Genomic DNA, 14,552 nt, shown 5'->3' on the forward strand with positions numbered 1-14,552 from the left:
TCTTTAAAAAAAAAAAAAATAAAATAAATAAATAAATAAAATAAAAATAATAATAATAATAATAAATAAAATCTTAAAAAATTTTTTTTTTTTAATTTAAAGAAAGGGGCGCTTGAGTGGCTCAGTCAATTAAGTGTCTGCCTTTGGCTCAGGTCATGATTTTGGAGTCCTGGGATGGAGCACTGCATGGGGCTCCCTGCTCAGCGAGGAGTCCGCTTCTCCCTCTCCCTCCACCCCACCCCCTGCTCATGTGCGCTCACGCGCTCTCTCTCAAATAAAATCTTAAAAATAAAATAAAAATGTAAAGATAATAAAAATAGTTTGTTGGAACTAACCAATTTTTAATTAAGTCTAATTTCGTGGGAATTCTTTGTATACCAAATATAACCCACAATGGGAAAAAGCGACCTGACAAATTGAGAAGTCCAGTTTTCATAGTTTCACTATATACATAAGTAAAATATGTTTGCATAAATAACTTCAGTGATTGCATATCTCTCGAGTTAAAGAAAAATGCACATAGGTTATTCATATTTCTTTCTAGATTTTAATGCACAAATCAATCAGGGACAATCCATGGCAATTACAGAGTGCTTCATAATATAAATCTAAAGGCCATGGAGATTTATCAATGGTCTCACTGTTTACAATGTGTTTTTATTCCCAGAGTAATCATGAATGACATCCTTATAAATCAACTGTGTGCAACATCCCTTACGAGAAGATGCCACTGTCCTCCATCTTGCTAATGTTGGCTACCATAATCAGCTATAATGTTCACAGAAGAATTGGCTGCAAGCTAAATCAACATCAGCAATTTTACTCAAAACTGTTGAGAATGTTTCTGGCATATCTTCTCCCTGCTAAACTAATAACCTTAGCAAAACTGCAAACGTAGAACATAAGCAGGGACCAAGTCCTCAAAGTCATAGGAAGAGCTGCTGAATGCTGTCAAGATTCAAGCTTCTCCAAAGGTCATGGATAGCACTCATAGAAATCTCCGTAGAGGTAACAGTCTAGACTTTGACAACTGACCTAAGCATCTTATGCTTTAAACTAACACTGGCCATGGGCACCCGGGTGGCTCAGTTGGTTGAGCATCTGCCTTCCGCTCAGGTTGAGATACCAGAATCCTCGGATTGAGCCCCGCATCTGGCTCCCTGCTTGGTGGGGAGTCTGCTTCTCCTTCTGCCCCTTCCCCAGCTCATGCTCTCTCTCTCTCTGTCTCTCTCTGTCAAATAAATAATAAATTAAATCTTTACAAAAAAGTAAAATAACACTGGCCACAGGAAGAACTGAAGGACTTAAAATGTTGCACTGACCTTTACAATATCTTAGTTTCAACTGTTCCTTTCCACCCTTTTTGCTAAATCCAAACTGACCAACCAGGGCTTAACTAGGGCATGCAGTCCCTGCATCTTATCCCATGAATAACACCTCTGTTTCCCCATAGTTTCTGAGAATTTGAACAATGAATGATTCTTGGAATAAGACTAAACCATGACTAACCTTCCTCAATCCTATCTTATAAAACTTTTAATCTACTCGGCTCCCCACAAAACAGCCATCTTGAACTGTTCCCATGTTGTAATGTGGTAATAAAGCCTTAAGGTAATGGCTTTTGATTGGTCTTTCTCATTCCACATTTGAGGTAATTGTCTATTAAATATTTCCTAGTAGAGGAAATATTTAGGGTCTAAGATTTTTTCCCACTGCCTATAGGCAAGTAAACAGTTCAAGAATTACACTGAATGCTGCCATAAGTCCTCTAACTACATGGCCAATAAAGACCCAGTCAAAAGATCCAGGTCAGCCCCAGGGGAAAGTCCATGCTGGCGTAACAACTATACTGCATGATCTGATACACTACCTAGATTCCCCCTTCAGAACCCAGAACCTCATTTCCTGGTTAGCGAGTACACTGGTTCTGATCTTATACAACTCAGGCATCTCCTGGGGAATTGGTCTTGGTCAAAGAGCATAGTCTCACAAAGGCTCTAACGTCTCCCTGGTGTTATCCTGCATCCAACAACATACTGACAGATTACAAAGGCCCATGGTGAGACCTGTATCTTCCAAGCCTGTGTGCACTTTATTCTTGGCCTTTATTACTGATCTCGGTTATCTATAAAATTCCTTAACATGTCTGAAGGCTGCCACAGGATTTTGGCAAGGGGCTCAATTCCAAACAGCTTCTCTAACTATTTATGGCCTTCTGGAAAAATGGACATGGCTTCTTGCTTCATGCCACATCTTCGATATCCTCCCCACTCAAATCAATGATCCTAAACTATGAAAAAAAAAATACTACGATGGATTTTAAGCAATGAGCACTTTAGAAAATTCTGAAACAATGCCAATCTTGTAAAAGAAAATCAGTGCACCTAATTGGTCTTATTATTTACCAGTCTCTGTGATTGTTAGATATCACAAAGCCTCAATAATCAATATAAAGCTATACCGATAAGGTTGATAGTATTATTGACTAGAGAGTGTTCTTAGTTATGCAGTGATAGAGTCATGAAGAAAAATTTTAAAAGGTAGGGCATGGGGGCTTGTCTCAATTGTTAATGTTTACAGACAAAAAATTTTAACTGAAATCATATTTTGAATTTACTAAGACAAATGACCCAATTTCTTTTCCCAATTCAAATTAGGCAAATTTACAACATCTGTCATGTGTTTATGTTTTGCATATCATACTGCGAAAACAGAGGCATTGTAAAGTGGTGGAATGAAATAGGATAGGCCAACAATAAAACCAGGGACTTAGAAAAAGAAAAGATGCATAAATTTCAACAGGCAAACAAAAATAACTCAGAAAAAAGGGCAAAGTGATGTCTTTATGATGACAACTTACTTTTATTTTTATTTTTTTATTTTTTACTTTTTTAAGATTTTATTTATGTGACAGAGAGAGATACAGTGAGAGAGGGAACACAAGCAGGGGGAGTGGGAGAGGGAGAAGCAGGCTCCCCGCAGAGCAGGGAGCCCGATGTGGGGCTTGATCCCAGGACCCTGGGACCATGACCTGAGCAGAAGGCAGACGCTTAACGACTGAGACACCCAGGTGCCCTGACAACTTACTTTTAGTGTTTGAATAGGTGAGAAGAAAAATTCAAGTTCATGAATATAAGGCATCTTGATGTAGAACCAGAAAAATTAACATAAGTTACAAAGAACAAATATATCAGGAAAAAAAGGAATAAAAAGGAATAAATTTTATCTTCTAAGGAGGCAAGAGAACATATGCAATAAAAGTAGCTGAGGGCAGAATGTATATTTTCTGTTCGTCTTAGGCAAAAGAACCAGAGGCACAAAAGGGAAAAATGAGGAATCAGTCCCATATATGTCAATGTGTAGCCTATTTTTAACAATGGTTCTATAAGAGTAATAAAAATTCTAATAATGATACTTAAGGAAAAGGATTACATCAATGCTTGCTTTCAGTACCAAGGCCATGTGGATGGCCAAGTCCTCTTAATAAAAGTTCATTCTTATAAAAATTTCAACAAGTTTCAATGTATCAGAGTAATACCAACAACAAAAATTAAATTCACATAGATTATTCACTGCATGTCTAAATACTGTTTATGGTGTGAAAATATATTCAATTTTGTTTCATTAAATCATACATAATAGAAGTGTGCAATGCCACATGCTTTGATATGTGAGATTCCCAATTTAAAAATCATATGTCTTGGGGTGCCTGGGTGGCTCAGATGGTTAAGCGTCTGCCTTAGGCTCAGGTCACGATCCCAGGGTCCTGGGGTCGAGCCCCGCATTGGGCTCCCTGCTCCGCGGGAAGCCTGCTTCTCCCTCTCCCACTCCCCCTGCTTGTGTTCCCTCTCTCGCTGTGTCTCTCTCTGTCAAATAAATAAATAGAATTTTAAAAAATAATAAAATAAAATAAAATAAAAATCATATGTCTTTTTGCTTGTCTTATACATCTCTTAACAGTTGTTTGGAAAGTAGACACCCTTAATTTTGAAGAAGTCCAGTTTAACACAATTTTCTTCTCCAGATTGTGGTTCTGGTAACTTCTCAAAGAAATTTCTCTGTGCCTGTTTCTCTGTTTCTCTCTTAAAAATACCAGTCATACTGGATTATTTTAGCTTATAAAAATACTTTAAATATTTTTAAATAAATATTTTAAATATTATTTTAACTTCTAAATGTATCTTGTAGATTTTGATACCCCTCCTTTTAAAGAATTTCCTAGATATTCCAATGTTTATTTTTCAAAGGTAACTGTATTTAAAAATGGTTCATTAGAAGAATGATTTTATTTTTATCTAATTTGACTGAATTCATAAACTGTTTTGGAAATAATGATCTTCTTAATATTGAGTCATCCAGTTCAGTCAATTCATCACTAGTTATCAATTACTAAAGACAATTCATACTAAAAAATGAATTTAATGGCTTTTTTTTTAAAGTTCTGAATGGACAGCTTCATGGTAGGGGAGAGATAATTGCTTGGCTCAAATTATACCACAATAAACTGTTTTTCTTCTATACCTCGACCCTGCTTTCCACAGAATTGACTTCATTTTCAGGCTGGAATCTCTAATCATGACACACAAAAAAATAGTTGTAGTAGTTTCCTGGAGCTTGGGTTGGAGGAAATACCATTGCAACCAAAGTAAAACTTGGTTAGAGATGGACTTCCAAAAGAAATGAGGTTTGCAGTTACCAGAAAGTCCAGTTACCAGAAAGTCATTCTTTATCAAATTGGATCTCATGCATATGTCATGATGGCAAATCAATGAGTAACATCTTAAGCTGGCAATTTAACAGTGATATAAATATATTATTATTAATTGTGGAGTTAATCACTAGGAGAGGTAATGAACTGAAATGACAATCAGCTGTGGTCTCTAGTGTATAAGGCAAAGTTTACACAGGGCTGATGCAGGGAGATAGTTGCTTTGCACTAGGAATTCTACCTGACTTATAATTTATCAACTGCAGTTATTACCTAATTAAATCTACCTCAGCAGTAGCATACCATGACCGGGTTCCAGACATGCCAAATACCAGTAGTGGGTGGGGTGATGGAAAATCTGCACTGTAACTGCAGCACTCCACAATCCTGTAAACCCAACATAGCAGCAATCTAGAGACCAGTATTTGGTAGCCAGTGATGTGAGTGAGGCACATGGTGAATGGCATGGGTTTTACAAATACTCGTTGAATTATGAAGAAGAATTGCTCAAAAATGGAACATCCAACATGAAAACAAAAATCTAAGGCAGAAAAGATAAATCTTGTAACTTTTATTGTTAGGTGTATTTTTATAGTGCGTAAATCAAGCTACTGATTTGCAATCCCTCTTCACCCCAAAAATAACAAGAAAATTTGATATCCATCAGTGAGTTTTATGAACAAGTAGAATAAAATGCAACGAATAAAGCAGAGGTGATGTGAATAGTACAGATATTTTCCTATGAGACAGATTCCTGTAAGCCAGGAAACAGATCTGCTCAGATACTTGAAAGTGACTTTTAATTCCACAGCATATCATTTATTTCCATAGGACAGGGAGACACAAACTACATCATTTTAATTATTAAAAAACTAGATAATATTTATATCCAAATTAAAATGAAAAGTCAGATATCAAATAATGCCAATGAGTTAAATCATCTGACAAGAAAGAACCGTATGCTTTTCTCAGCTGAGTTATATTCTCATATTCCATGAGAGTAAATCAGCACACAATAGCTTAAGTTAGTATTTAACGAATAGTGCTATAAACCTTTCATTAATATTTATGAAATCTATCACTAAGAGAGTTTAAAAAAAGAAATCACAAAAGTTGCAGCCTCTTGTGAAGAGAGTGTGGACAGAGCACTACAGTTCTTGACATATAGTAAGCATTAATAAATATTTTCTGAATAAAGGAAAGTAGTAAATGCAAAAAATACACCAAATATTGATAATACCATCCTATTTTAATCCTACTTATGGAAATTATAAATTAGAACCCTAGGTTTATAAAACATTTGTCTCATTATTGCTAATAATTGCTTCAGGTAAAAGTGTGAATTTCTCTTTCATGAAAGTTAAACTTGTTTCTAAATTGAATTTTTGACTCCCACAGTCAGAAGGATTAAATGCTAGGGTAAGTTTCCAGGGGAGGCAATGGAATCTACAGATTCTAGCTCAGGACCTTTAAAGTTGGTGGAGGCCTGTCCCAAGGAGGGACAATGGTCTCCAGGGTTCTCCAGCCTCCAGTGTTTTGTTTGTTTCCAGGTGGGGAGCATCACCAGAAGCAAGTTATAACTTTCCACATCACTCAGCTCCTGTTTCATTGCTCCCTGGTTTGTCTGTCAAGTGGGTGTATGATGATAAACATTCATTTTAATTAGGAAAAGATTACACATTGCCACAAGAGGAAAATTTTCCTTATTATTCTTACCCAAATCTCCCCCTTCCACACAGAAAGAGTCCCCAAAACATGTACGTATATATCAAATAACATATATATAAAATGTTACTGGTTCTGTTTCTCTGAAGAACCCTAATTAATACAGATGGTGTTTAAAATTAGCAATATAAAACCATTTTCATGAAAGTTTTCAAAAGATTAAGAGGGATGATTCCAGGGGTGCCTGGGCGGTTCAGTCAGTTAAGCGTCTGCCTTCGGCTCAGGTCATGATCCCAGGGTCCTGGGATAGAGTCTCCTGTCAGGCTCTCTGCTCAGCAGGGAGCCTACTTCTCCCTCTCCCTCTCCCTGCTGCTCCCCCTGCTTGTGCTCCCTCCTTCTCTCTGTGTCAAATAAATAAAATCTTAAAAAAAGAAGAAAAGGGGGCGCCTGGGTGGCTCAGTTGGTTAAGCGACTGCCTTCGGCTCAGGTCATGATCCTGGAGTCCCTGGATCGAGTCCCGCATCAGGCTCCCTGCTTGGCAGGGAGTCTGCTTCTCCCTCTGACCCTCCCGACCCTCCCCCCTCTCATGTGCTCTCTTTCTCAGTCTCTCTCTCTCAAATAAATAAATAAAATCTTTAAAAAAAAAAAAAAAAGATGGATGATTCCAATAATTTTGCAAACTTCTTGAATTAAAGTCCTGGACGTTATGATCCTTTTTAAAAATCCACAAATTATTATATTATTAAACACAATAAGATATTTTACAGGTTTGGCAAATATTTGAATTTTATATATACATATTTTAACATAGGTTAAGAAGTATTTTCTGTGAAAAAATATTGCATATCCATCATTTAAAAATAATATTACCATTTTATTAACTATAAAACTAGTCCAAATCAACTATTAACTGCAACTTGAACCATTAAATGTATTTTTCACATTTGGTAACATGTCTTCTGTAGTATTCCACTACACTGTGATGTACATACTACAGTGAGATATATTTTGCTTTTATATATATACATATATATATGTGTGTGTATATATACACACACCGGCTTATTATGCAGGTAACATGGCTCATGTGATTCTATGCATTCTTGAGGAAATTACTTCTCAATATTAGTTTGGAAATTTATAAAATGAAGACATTATATAAGTACAAAATATTTTGAAAATTACTAAAGTATATACTCATGGAATGGTTGCAAGGATTGACATTAATATCATATGTTAAGCATCTTTCATAGAACTGTCAATAATAAGCACCCTGATAGATATTATTTCTATTCCATATCATTTAGCACTGACATTTGAAAATTTTAGAATGATTGAGAATACATCCTAGAAATGGTTAATCTATTGTAACACCTTGTCAAAACTGCTTGATGTAGCTTAGATAGGTTCAACCAAATCTAACACTACAGAAAACAAAGTCTTAGCAGAAACTGTTGGAGATATATCTCATAGTAGGGCAAATTTCATTTGGAAATGCAGCCTGCTGAACTATATAATAGTGTCAATCTCTAGGAAGCACCATATTAATTCTGGAATTTGCAATTGCACGTGATTTGTAAAATCACTACTTCCATTAAGTATCTCATGCAACAAACTGACTCTGTGAATAGATTTTTCTCCTTCTTTTAGTTACCTAAAAATGCTGTATTTAAGTTCATTCAGTCTTTAACTAGTAGTCTTTAACCTAAAGTTCCAATGGGAAAAATGCATTATGAGTCAAAGACTTAATTATATTCAAGCTCTGCCAATAACTCAATATGCCAGTGTAAAGAAGTTGCTTAATTTTCCTGGACCTGAGCTTCCTCTGTGTAATAGGAGAGATTTTGATGGTTCATCAAACTAACAACCCCACTCTGAAAATCTATGACTTTTTTAAGGTAGAACTTCTAGTTAGGATAGTTAGGATAAAACCTAGAGTAAAATTTCAAAGCACCTGATAACAACTCTTTTTTCAATTAAAGAATGATCCTTTATAGGTGGGTGGTCAGAAAGGAAAAAATTAGGGAGGTAGATGGAAAAACCAAACAGGATGAATGGTTGGAGAGACATGCTAGAGAGAGAGAGATGCAGAGAGACAACAACGTGTTAAGAAGATTGCGTTTTGAAACAGTTAAGTCTTAGTTTTCAATTCTTTCAAAGAGAGATAGATTTATTAATCTGAGTCTCCATTTTCTATTCTAGAAATAGATAGTTTCTCTCATAAGGTTAGTCGGAAGGTTAAAAAATTATATATATATATAAATTTATATTTTTATATTTAATTTTTATAATTTATATATATAGTTTTATATTTTTATTTTTATATTTATATATAGGAAATATACATATATATATATGAACTAGCATGATTTTTTTACTTTATTTTCAGCTCTTTTTTCCTTTTTTCTGTTACGTCAAAATAAAGAACGCAAAATAGAGTATAATTTAAGGTAAATATTTAAAAGAGGACTAATGCTGGGTGCAATGTATTCTTGGGGGGCCAAGTAAATGCTACATGAAATAAAGCAGCAAACGTTGAGCCTTGGAACGGAGTTCTCATTTGGACAGCAGCCTCAGCTGGTAGTCTGCCGTGAACACGCCAGGTCCGGTGCAATTAGATTGCGTAAATTCTCTGCGCAAGTGGCATGGAGCTGATACAGTGCACGTCTTAACAAAGCACATTAGGCATGTGCACTACCATAGTGAGCATTAGCAGGATTATTCATCTTTAAACATTGTGCTTTTGATTTTTTAATCAGGAAAACACTTGTCTTTAGTTTCATGCAGTCATGTTTTTTCTAGGTTTCCACTTGTTAAGAATTTTCATGAGCTCTTCTGGGAGCTGTAAAATTGAAGCCTCATTTCATTTATTTTATTGTTTTCAGTTTGGGATCTGTGGACCACCTGCATCGGAATCATTCAAGGTTCTTGTTAAAAATGCTGTTTCATGGGCCTCAACCAGACACAGAATCAGGTTCTCATGGAAGTGTGCCCCAAGAATTTGGAATTTTGAACAAATTCCCAATGTGGATTTCATTCATAATCATTTTTACAACTGCTCACTTACACTCAGTATAATATAGAGGGAAGAACAGCTAGACCAATAGTTGGAAGCCCTAAATTCTCTTTGCAATTCGGCACACTGTGATTCTATAAACATTGGCAAGCCCTCTTTGAGTGGGGTGAGCATATTATGCCATGCTAACCAGAAGTCTTTTGGTGTGAATAAGTTGCTTCACGAGCAAAAACAGATGATGCTAAATTTGAGTCTATTCTCTCATCTGTAAAAACAGCCTGAATGAACTCTAAGGTCATTTTCTATACTAAAATTTAACAATTCCAGCAAGTGAATACACTTATTAATATTCAGTGCCTTTGTAGGATCGAAACTACTCAAATTCTTGATAGCCAAGGGAGTCAGTTCAGATTTTGATCCGAAAGCATTCACCTTCAAAACCCATATATTTAGGCATACTGAATACATTCTGATGCATGTCTCGCATGCCCACTTGGAGTGAAAGCAGAAACCCATCGTTATCACATCACAACACTGTAGAACATGACTGGAAGAAACTGAAGAAGGAAGAAAAAGAGAATTATGCCTTGTTAGAAGCCGAAGGCATTCTGCTTTAAGATAAGCACCCATTCCTTCTTTCTTTCTTCAAAAACATGTACTTAGCACCTACTATAAACCAGACATTCTCCTAGGGTTTAGAGATACAGTAACAAAGACATGGAGCTTATACTCTCTCATACTCTTATAGTATAAATTTTACTGATAATCTTTAGGTATTGCAGGCTCAATTGGTATGGCTGGCTGGCTGCCCATAAAAGTTCATATTCCATGCTCTCCATTTTCTAATCTACAGGTAGAATTCAGAGCATCATTAACATATATACTATAGGTGCTCTGAATATATAAATAGTGTGTGTGGGGAGGGAGTGAGGGAGAGAGAGTAACAGCTTTTATCTCAGCTAAGGAGAGCCACATGAATGTGATCTCTCATTAAGAAGATGCATAACAAATCCCTTGGTAGGCTTCTGGGGAGCCTTTTAAAAGCGAGCATGTTCTGTTGGCTGTATTTTTGCTCTTGCCATTCTTCCCGCCCAGAACACAAGTGAAATGCTTGAGCACAGAAAGGGCTATTTGCCAATAAGCTAACCACGGCTGTGCAGAAAGACAAAAAGATCATGGACTGACCACGTTTAGACTTGCCATCATTCATGGAAAATCATTATAAGCCAAACTGTCACATTTCAGATTTATAAAATGACCAAAACTTTTTGAACCGTATACTACCAACTACAGTGGAACAAGTACACAAAATAAATCCAGGTATTCTGCATCAATGACACTTTTCATCTTCAAAATAAAGAGGCATTCCTTGGCTTTCTGTTTCATAAGAAATGTGTGAATTTTTCCAGATACATAAAGTGGCTCGAGGTTTGAGACCTTTTAAGATCCAGATGTTTCACTGCACTCTGATTCAGAATTCACAATACAGAGTAAACTATAGCTTCAAAAATAAAACACTCTGCTGAACTTAGCATTAAAATAAGAAAAAGGTTTTCTGATTTATACTATATAAACTACACATTTTATATTGTTTCCCTTTATAAGAGAAAAAGTAATTATGTACTGATAGACTGACTTTCAACCATGTAGAATATTTTTTAAAGTTTAAGTGTTCATTATTTTATTAGAGAATTTATCTGTGAGACTAACAGCAGGCCCATCTCAAAATCTGAGATGCCAAAGAGACTCAGAGGCAGAGTGACGTTATGCTGAAGTCTGGAAAAGATGGGATACCTGGATTCAGTGATGTCCAGAAGCAGAAGGAAGGATGTAATATCTAAGTCCACTTATAGGAGAGTCAAGTTAACTAGAATTAAAGTTATACTATTTAGCATTTATAAAATCTAAATTATCATCATTCATACTCATTTTTCAACAAAAGCCCCAGCATATTCTAAATCAGTATTCAATATATCAGTATATTCTTTCCTTCACATGTTATAATTGGGTATATACTCCCTATGCCCAGAGCACTTAATGCATCAGAAGGAAGTTGGTGTAAAAGGGCACTAGACTCTTTGGGAGGAAATGTGAAAGTGTGGATGAACTTGGCCTAAGAATCACAGCTTCCTCTTCCTAGGCTTAGTTCTTCCTCTGGCTAATGTTGAACACATCACTTCACTTTGAGAGGTTTGAGGTTGAAAATTTCTATCATTCTCTCCAGTCCTGACATTCTTTGGGGGTGACAAGGAGTTTGGCTGACCACTCGCCATACTGAAGATGTACTTGAGGGTAGTGAGGACCTATTTGTGGTTGACAATAATCTGACAGGCAGGTGCACATATTTTAATTCCCTGGAAGATAACACATGTTGGTATTCAGCATGGCTAAAGTGTATTACAGTATTCACTGCCTTGGAGAAATTTAGTCTGTTCAAGACCTGGGATGTTATTCCTGGCAGTCTAACCCTTCCTGTTTGCTTTCAGCTAGACAAACAGTAGTACTGATCTTTTTGGGATGTACTGTGTGGTGTTTTGCCATTACAACATCCAAAAGAATGCTGGGCCCTAGCAGGATAACTGAGAAAAAAAAAAAGCTGGAATATATACTGCCTAGAATATTGGCCTCCTCTTGCATAGTGGAATAGTTTTATGGAAAAAAAATGGAGATGATATTTTGAAAGAAACTATCGCAGGTAGAATTTAGACATAAAATGCCAAAGAGATAAAACATAACAACATACAAGCCATTTATTTCATGCTGTGAAGTTCTACACAGTTATCAGGCACTGTGGCAGCTCGTGCCATTGTCAGTGATCTGCTAGCTCACCTTGTTGGTTCAGGCAGCACCCCGAACCAGATATCATCCAACTCTAACTCTATCTCACCCCTCAAATTCTAAGTCTTGTGCTGGGTTAGTTACAGCTCAATGGAGAAAGACCCCATATCCCTTATCAAATGGAAGTAAAATAGGCTACATCCACCTCTATAATGTCATGACAGCACGAATAAGTTGAATGAGTACATGGTTCAAAGTCCCATGGCCTGCATGCCTGGTGCAATAGGTAAGTAAAGACAATATGAACACTTTACAGAAGAAGAAAAACATATGGGCCTATTTCACCGAAGATTCTACATCACACGCTTACAGTACCCAGAAGTGGAGCATTGCAGCGCTACCTCCAGACTTTAGGCAGTGCCCAGAAGAGGTGTAACAGCTTTAAGCAACACACCCCTTTGTTACGTACTTTGCCTGCAAGAAGGTATGGCCCCAGGAACAATCTACAGGGATTCTTGTGCAATGGTTAATAGTTTGGTAATGAATGGGAAGGGAATAAAAGAATCATTAGAAAGGATGGACACTGAGATTTCTTAATTGAGAGAGATATGAACACATTTGCACCCCATGCAAATGTTTGCCAAAGAGAAATCTTAGCAGAGAAGCAGCATAATAATCACATGGACCGGCTGATCCATTCTTTCGCTGCCAGTGTTTTGTTTTGTTTTCTTAACCATCACTATCTTTCCCCAATGGGGCCATGATGAAAGTGGCCACTGGGATAGGTATAGAAGTTATGGACTCAGCACCATGGGCTTCCACTCACATAGCCAGTCTAGCTACAGTCATTGTTGAGCCTAACTTGCTAATTGCAGAAATCAACACTGAGCCTTCAGAAGGCAACATTTCTCTGGGAGGTCAGTCAGCCCATAGAGCACATTGATTACACTGGACCATTTCTATCAGGAAAGGGACAGATCTTTGCTTTCACTAGCATAGACACTTTCTCTACCTGTGGATTTGCCCTCTCTGTCCACTACGCTTCTGCCAAAACCAGTTTCCGTGAAATTACACAATGTCTATACCTTGATATTCCACACAGCGTCGCTTCTGACCAAGAAACTAATCTTAAGCAAACTGAGTGAAATAATGGGCCTTTACTAATGGAATTCATTGGTCTTAGCATGTTTCCAATCAAATCAGCACAAAAGCAGTTGACTGGATATACTAGTGGGATAAACGTCTGAAGATCTGTTTACCATGCCAGCTAGTGGAAATGGTTTTGAACCTGAAACAATGTCCTCTAGGACATGATATATGCTCTAAATCAGCAAGAACTATACAATATTATTTCTCCCATGACCAAGATTCATGGATCTAGGAATCAAGGGGTAGAAAACAATAAGTGGTTCTTCTATTGCTTCTACTGACCAACTAGTAAAAATTTTCTTGGGGTTCTGTTAGTAAGCAGTCTTAGTTCTCAAGGGAGGACTGCTTTCACCGGGACACACAGCAATAGTCTATTAAACTGGAAGTTGGGACTGCTACCTGATTTAGTCAGCAGGCAAATCAAAGAGTACTCTGTTGGCTGGAGTTACTGATCCTGATTTTCAAAGGGAAATTTGGTTGCAATAATACAATGATGAGTATATCTAGAAGGCAAGAAATATCTTCAGGCCACTCATAAATATATTCGCATCTTATGATAAAAATCAGTAGAAAGCTGCAACATCCCAACATAGGCAGGACTGGGAATGACCCAGATTCTTTAGCTATGAGCTAAACAAAGATTCACAAATGGCTAAGGTGCTTGCTAACAGGAAGGGTAAATAGAATGGGCTGTGGAAAAAGATAACTACAAATGTCAGAACTACATACATAAAAATGAGGACTATAATAGTTACATATTTCATTCTTAGTTTAATATAACATTTTTATGCATAGATTGACTATTTTCTTCCTCTTTCCTATTCCCTACCTTGAAATTCTAAATGTACTAATATTTAAACATATATCTCAACATTTAAGATACAGGATATCAAAGGGGGAATATGAGTCAGGAAGCAAAGGAATGATCATCACCCAAATGGATAAAGGGATCATCTAATTTCTTTTGGGGAAATAAGCATGTTTTTCATTTATATCAAGAATAGTTGCATCATAGGAGGTGAGAACAGGATTTTGCTTTTGTGTTTATTTGGAAATTCCCTAAGGAGAAAAGAAATGTACAGAAGGCCAGGTTGACAAATGTGGTTTTGCCCTTGAACAATTTTGCAAACTGTAACTACATTCTACCAGAATTCCCCTTCTTGTGCAATTCCAGATTAGGACTGGATTTAAGAAAAACATGTGTGTTATTTTTAAGTCAGAACTGAAGCAACAATC

Source organism: Phoca vitulina, unplaced genomic scaffold, assembly GCF_004348235.1.
Source record: "Phoca vitulina isolate PV1807 unplaced genomic scaffold, GSC_HSeal_1.0 scaffold27, whole genome shotgun sequence".
Taxonomy (NCBI): Eukaryota; Metazoa; Chordata; class Mammalia; order Carnivora; family Phocidae; genus Phoca; species Phoca vitulina.